General features: G+C 34.1%; 1 pseudogene; it reads right to left on the bottom strand.

The window, feature by feature from the left end:
- Window positions 1–545: 545 nt before the first annotated feature.
- On the bottom strand, window positions 546–5,519 carry LOC115991193 (annotated as a pseudogene).
- Window positions 5,520–7,286: the final 1,767 nt, after the last annotated feature.

Raw genomic sequence — 7,286 nt, 5'->3', positions numbered from 1 at the left:
CGTCTTGGTGTTATCTTGTGTTTACATCTCTCTTCCCTACTCTTTAAGATTTCATTTTATTGTTGACGATGGATGAATTTGGCTTAGGGTAGTGTTATCGGTGCACTTATTTACTCTCGTTTTACACTTAGTCTAAGTTAGAATAAAAGCAATCTAGCCATAAGTTTTTTTTTTTTTTTTTTGGTTTGAATAAGCTCTTGTGTTTTAACACAAATACGAGCTTTCACTTTTGACAAAGGATAATGAATGAATGTGTTTGTTACAAAGTGTATGTAACATAATGCATGGTAATCTATGGAACTTGCCCTTGAAACTTTTGGCAAAAGATGAGAAATTTTTGAAATAAGAGGTGTATCTTTCCATTATAGCTGGAAATAAGAAAAACAGGACAGAACCTTACTAGCTTACGTGTGTGATTGATTGATTAATCAAGAGAGAACACAAAAAATTTTAGTCATACTCACACCTTTTACAGAGCATGAGTTTCATCATTATTAATTGGGATATACTTGGATTAAGGAAACGCAGCAAATCCATTCGATTGTTCAGAGCACTTTCTTCTTTGACCAAAGCCAGATCTTGGATACAAAGGAGCTCTCGCCTTTAATGCGGCCACTGATTTTCTTTACCTCCACATCCCTGTTATCTGAAAATTTTGCAATGTATCCTCTTTCATTGAAATGCTTCACATTACTACCTCCATCACCAACACTATTACCATCAGACAATGCCACTTGTAGATTTGAATCATCAACCACATATTGAAATGTATCCACTGAATAACATCTCCTAACATAAAAGTTGCAGCTACTTGTTTCAATTTCTCTCCTTCCACAACCTACTCCATCATGTAAGCTTCTGAACTTCTCAAGTCTCACAGAAAATACCCTCTTTTCGCCAACAGCTTCCTCTATATTTATTGGCTTCTGACTGCTAGAAGACATGTTCTCTCCATCACTGGGAAACCTATTTGATTGCTCCCTGGAAACAACAAAATATAGTGCTGGAATTTTCTTAGGATTGCCAGAGCCCAATAGAGTCCCTCTACAGAGAGGGCGTGCTTTTCATACATGCAGTGTGAAAGGCATGACTACAAGTAGGAAGTAATCTTAGCTTGTCAAGGTCAGAAAATTCACACAAAAAAACGGCACAATCAGATGGCTTCTTCAAGCCTATCATATCTTTGTAGTAGAACATAGGTAGAGCATCAATGAAAGCTTGGTCTAGACCTGAGTCATGTAAGCGAAAGAGTAGTTGAATGGGAGCTAGAGGTTTCTGGGTATTTATTTGATTGAATGGACCAAAGTGGATTGGATAGAACTTTAGTGGACAAAATAGACTAAATAGGACCAAATAGGACTGAAGAAGACAAAATGGGCTGAATAGAACCAATGTGGACTAAATAAGACTTTTGAATATTTATCATTTTATTGCATTTTTAGAGCTCATATTTCTAATTTTTAATGTCTATTTTCTTTTTATATTTTAACTCAAAACTAAAGAATTTAGCCAAAATATAACAAATCATACTTTTCAAAACAAAAATTTAGGGAAAAAAAAGGAATTTTTGAGTTAAACTTGGAAAGGCAACCTACAAAAAGAATTAATTTATGGTTCAGTTAGTCTAAAATGGACTAAAGTGGACCGAAATTGACGGGGTAAACCAAAATAGACCTAATTGGACTGAATGAGACCAAAGTAGACTGAATAGAAACAGTTTAATTTTTAGGGAGAACAAATTATCTTCAACAAATTTTAGAGAAAATTACAATAAAAAATAATTATTTATTCTCACACATCGCATGGGTCTATGACTAGTTAATAAGAAAATTCATCTTTTATTTGATGAGAGAAACGAATTTTAGAATTCGAGAGTGAAAATAATCCATTTTACTCGGTCAGAATTGGATGTAAGGTATATATCAGTCCAGCACAAACCTTGACAATCAAAACGGACCACAATGATTCGTAAACTACCAAAGATCCAATGATTTTATCAAAAAAAATCCAATGATTATATTTCAACTAGCCAAATTTACGTACATAAACCACCCCAATGGCCATACACATGGCAATCCTCATGAATCATGTTTCATCTTTGTGAGTGGTATTTATTTCACACTTGTTATTGCATATAACCGTGCACACTTTTTGCACTGAAACTGTGACTTGACAACAAAACCACCCCATTTCTTGATTTTATAATTTAGGTGATGTTGTCTCACTCTTTTATTTTACTCTCATGTGGCATTTGGTACGGGGGAATTCACGTTACTCCTATCATCCAAATTCCTAAGAATGTGATTCCTTATAATCTGGATGCCTAGGAATATAGTTATTCCTATGTTTGGTTTCACTGGGAATCTCTTACCAAATAATGTTTAGTTTATTTCCAGGAATTTTAAATGAATTATTTTTTTCCCATTTTATCCTTAGATTTGAATATGAACTACCAATTCCTAAAATAAATAAATAAATAAAATAAAATAAAAATCTTCCTCTAAATAAATAATGTAAAACAAAATATAAACTATTAATAATTTGTTAAGCAACACACGCACAATAGCAAAAGTAAATACCTAGCAATAATGAAGGGTCCCCTTCAATTTTTATTTTTTTTTCACGCGTAAAACCTGAATAGAACTTTGTTAAAGAATATATCAACAAAGTTGTCTATCCTGTTTATGTTATTTTGGCAGGAAAAGATATTGATGATTTGTTTTATATTTTTTCTTAATTACTTACATGATAAGAAAAAAGGATTAAAATTGTCAATTTATAAAAAATAAAATTTCCTTAACTTTGGGAATCTGGATACCCACTTGTTTTAAATGAAATCCACATTCCTGCTAAAAGATGTTTAAAGGGGGAATTCAGATTCCCCTAACATCTGATTCCCTAGCGTAATTTACAACCAAACATAAGAATCTTTAAACATTCTTGGGAATCCTAAAACATTATCCCGTACCGGATGCCATATCATTGTAGGCTGAACAAGAGGTTGAGAATTTTGAATTGGCCCCATCCGTCCTTCATTTTCTTTCGATTCCCTTTCTCACAAATAAGAGTAATTTTAGTACCATATAAAAAGGAGAAACACTACGTTTACAACATTTTCATAACAAATTCTATATGGCAAGTTGTTACTTACTGTTATTAGTGGGCAACAAAGTAATTTCAATTGTAGATTCAAATTAAAAACCTATAACAACTTGCTAACTTGAATTTGTTATAAAAATATTGTGGACAAACACATCTCATAATTTTTCTCATAATTGATTATGAGTAATTGTCTGTTACTTTCACATGGACCTACAACTTTTTCTCTATTACTGGTTGCCTACCATATAGACAATTGTGGTTTTATATGTGTGATCCTAGACGTTTTGCACAAGTAAATCTAAGCCATATGTTTCTGTACAGTTGTCACTCGATTTTATACGATATGTATAGCATACAATTCATAAATATGATCAATACTTATCTACGATTCCTATCTTTTTTTCACTTGATAGTTGTTGATACAATTCGTATCACGTGCGCATGGAGGATTGGGTTATATGGGTAGATGGGTAGCTTGGATGTGGATCGGAGCTCATGGAGGAGGGTAGCTTGGATGATGGCAGGGGTGGTGATGGCAGTGATGGATCGGAGACATGCAGCGATGGAGCATGGTGGTAAGGTTGGGTGGGTGCGATCTCACCAGTGTTGGGGTGCGACGAGCCAGTGTTGGGGTGCGATCTCGATGGTGCTTCTGGTGGCGCGATCTCAGCGATGCTAGGGTGCGATGAGCCGGTGCTGGGATGCGACGAGACCGGTGCTTCTGGTGTGATGGGCAGCTTGCTGTTTCTCTTTCTCTTCTATTTTCCTAGGGCTGAAATCCTTTAAAGGTATAAAAAAACATGAATTGGTTTTACAGGCTAAGAGGGTCATTTTACGGTCAACGCGGAAATTGATTTCTGTTTGACCCAATTTTCTGTGCTTACCAAACACATAGAGGGGTGTAAAATGATTTCCTAAAACCCTTTTCAGTCAAAACAAATGCAACCTAAGCCACAAATACCTCAGTTACAATATCGTACGTAATACCTCAACCCAGATCCATTGTTAGATTGGCAATCATGGAACCACTCTCTTCAACTACAAGCAACATGTACTCAAAACTCATCCTATAATTGACATCTGTTAGAAATAGGATTATTGGCTAAATTCTTTTATAAAACTAGCTTCATCATACACCCCATGCGTGTGCAATGAGGTTTTTATTTATTTATTTATTTATTTTTTTGTCTAGTATCATAATTTTTTTCTTTTTTTTTAATTTAAATTTTGGATAAGTTTGTTTTGAAGTCATGAATTAGTAAGAGAATGTTCTATTTTGTAGGCATTTTAAATGAAGTTAGAGATATATTTTTACCTAATTGTTCTCAAGTTTTTTCTTAGTTAAATATAAGGTTTAGGGGTATTTCTGAACCATATAAAATCCAACCCAGAGAGAAGAATTCTCTTGTAAATAGTATAGATAAAAATAAGGTAATTAGCCTTAATTTTGTTGATTGATATATATTGAAGTTATGCAATAATTTGCTAATATTTTATTTGAATTCACATAATCCATTTGTTTGGTATTTGAGGGGCTGTAGGAAAGTAAAGAAATTAAAGATGTCACTTATGCTCGGTTTGTTTTGTTGTAAAATATTTTACATTGAGAATATTTTAGACGTAAATGCACTTTTGGTCCCTACATTTTGGGCCATTTCTCAGTTTGGTCCCTAAATTGATTTTGCTCCTAGGTCAGTCCCTGATTTTTTTTAATTGTTTTTAAAATGGTCCTTGCCTTCAACCTAGTAACAGAAAAATCTAAGGTGGCAAACGGAATGCATTGTATACACAATAAATGCTGACATGGCAATAAAATAATATTAAAAAAAAATTGATTTGGCATTTTTTAAATGCCACATCAACATTTAAAATGCCACATCAATATATAAATTAATAAAAACAAAAAAAATTTAATTTCTTGATTTTAATTTAAACTTGAAATTTTTTAAAAAAAAAAAAAAAAGCTTTATCAATTTTTAAAGTTGATAAAAAAAAATAAAAAAAACTTATAACAATTTTCTAAAATTTTCTTAGTCACCCAGCATAACATCACCAAAAAAAAAAAAAAAAATTCCAATTTTTAAACCCAAAAAAAAAAAAAAAAAAAACCAAACTCACAAACCTAACCCAAATATCTCTCTCTGCCCCTTGAATTCTCTCAGTCTCTATTTCTCTCTTTGATCTGATCCACTCCAAACCCTTTGCTTCAAATCGAGAGACCCATGGCAAAAGACACCAAGCTCCAAAACCAGACACCCATGGCCAAATAAAACAAAACTCTTTCTTCGATCTACCTAGAAACCCATCTTGTTCTTCATGATCGAGTTCATGAATTCCTTGCGGACTTTCTTCATGTTGTCATGCACGTCGTAGCACTCGAAGTAGATTGACACATGCATCGCCTCCATGGCCTCCATTGTACAGGCCTAGAATCATTGCATCCCGAGCTCCGTTGCTAGGTCGAGGCATATGGGTCACAGATCGGGTTTGGTAAAGGGTTACAAAATTGAAAGAGATGATGATTTTTTTTTTTTGTGTGTTTGGTTGCTAAGAGAGTGGGGAAAGGAAACAATCAGATCACTCTCTCTCTGACCTGGATTTGTTTTTTCCTTGTGGGTGTTGATTTGTTTTAAATTTCGGGGTTTGGTTTTTTCATGTGGGTTTGATGATTTTTTGGGTTGGAGGTTTCGAGGTTTGATAATTTTTCTGGGTTGGAGGTTTTGGTGGTTTGATAATTTTTCTGGGTTGGACGTTTGATGATTTTTTTGGGTTGGTTTTTTCATGTGGGTTTGATGATTTCTTCATGTTGAAGGTTTTGGTGAACGATAGAGATTTTGTATGAATTTATTTGCTAAAAAAATACAAGAAAAGAGAATATAACCTTAGATTATTTTAATTTTCTGGGCAAGCTTAAGAACATGAAGAACATGTTACCCTTGTCCTTTCGAAAATAATAAAAAGAAAATAACAAAAGAATTCAATATTTATTGATTTTTTTTAAATTTTATTAAATTATTTATTTTAATAACATTAATGTTTATTTTAATTTTTTTTAAATTTTCTGACCTGGCTTTTTTTATTAATTTCTATGCTAACGTGGCATTTGAAAAATGCCAAATCAATTTTTTTAATATTATTTTATTGTCATGTCAGCTTTAATTGTGTACACAGTGCATTCCGTTTATCACCTCAGATTTTTTTGTTACTAGGTTGATGGCAGGGACCATTTTAAAAAATCAAGGACTGATCTAGGAGCAAAATCAATTTTAGGACCAAACCGAGAAATGACTCAAAATATAAGAACCAAAATTACATTTACGCCAATATTTTACTGAAAATATTTTCATTTTACATTGTTTGGTTGTGCATATGAAAAAGAAAATGCACAAATCAAACCACCCATCAAAGCCAAGCACCAATCCACCAATCACCACCAAATTGACACTGTAAGGTTGAAATTTTATCAACCATCTTGTTTGCTTTATTCCGTGCCAAATTTGCTCGAATTTTAGCAATTAGTAACCCTGTATTTAGGTGGGAATTATGTAAGGGTAGTGTGTAAGAGAGTGTGAAGAAATGCTCAAGATCGTGCAAAGAAGCAGGGACTCATGACTAGATCTCACGAGTGACTCGCGGCTTGCAAGCCGCCAGAAGTTACACACGTGCCAAGCATACCAGAAGTTGAAGCATCATGCCAGTTGTTGCACTACAGGACAAAAGTCCCAGGCTGGCCAGGCCGTTAGCTTGGCACTTGAACTCACGACTCAGTCCAATCAGGAGGCCAAGTCACCAGACCACCATATTTGGGAAAAACTGACTCTTCGCATTCCTTTCTCACCCCACTATATATAGACCCTTATACCCACGAAATATAGAGAGCTTCCAGAGAGAATTTTGAGAGAGAAATCCTAGAGAAAAATGAGATTGACTCATCCACAATCTTCACATAGAGACTCTACAAATTCCTCTACTCTCTTCATTTCCATTGTTATATCCTTGAGAGGTACATTACCAAAACCTTTTCTCACCATACCCATATCTGTGAGAAAGTTGTCTGGTGCTTTGGGAAGCAGTTAAGAAGGGACCAATTTCATATTGGTTGATGCTATGGTCAAGTAGCAGAATTCGATAAGCTAAATAAGAAATAGGTTCGGCGTAACCTCGTTGGAGTAAGAGCTTTGAGG

This window comes from Quercus lobata, chromosome 5 (genome assembly GCF_001633185.2).
Source record: "Quercus lobata isolate SW786 chromosome 5, ValleyOak3.0 Primary Assembly, whole genome shotgun sequence".
In the NCBI taxonomy this organism is placed as follows: Eukaryota; Viridiplantae; Streptophyta; class Magnoliopsida; order Fagales; family Fagaceae; genus Quercus; species Quercus lobata.
Note: the sequence above shows the minus strand (reverse complement) of the source record. Positions and strands in the feature narration are given on the sequence as shown.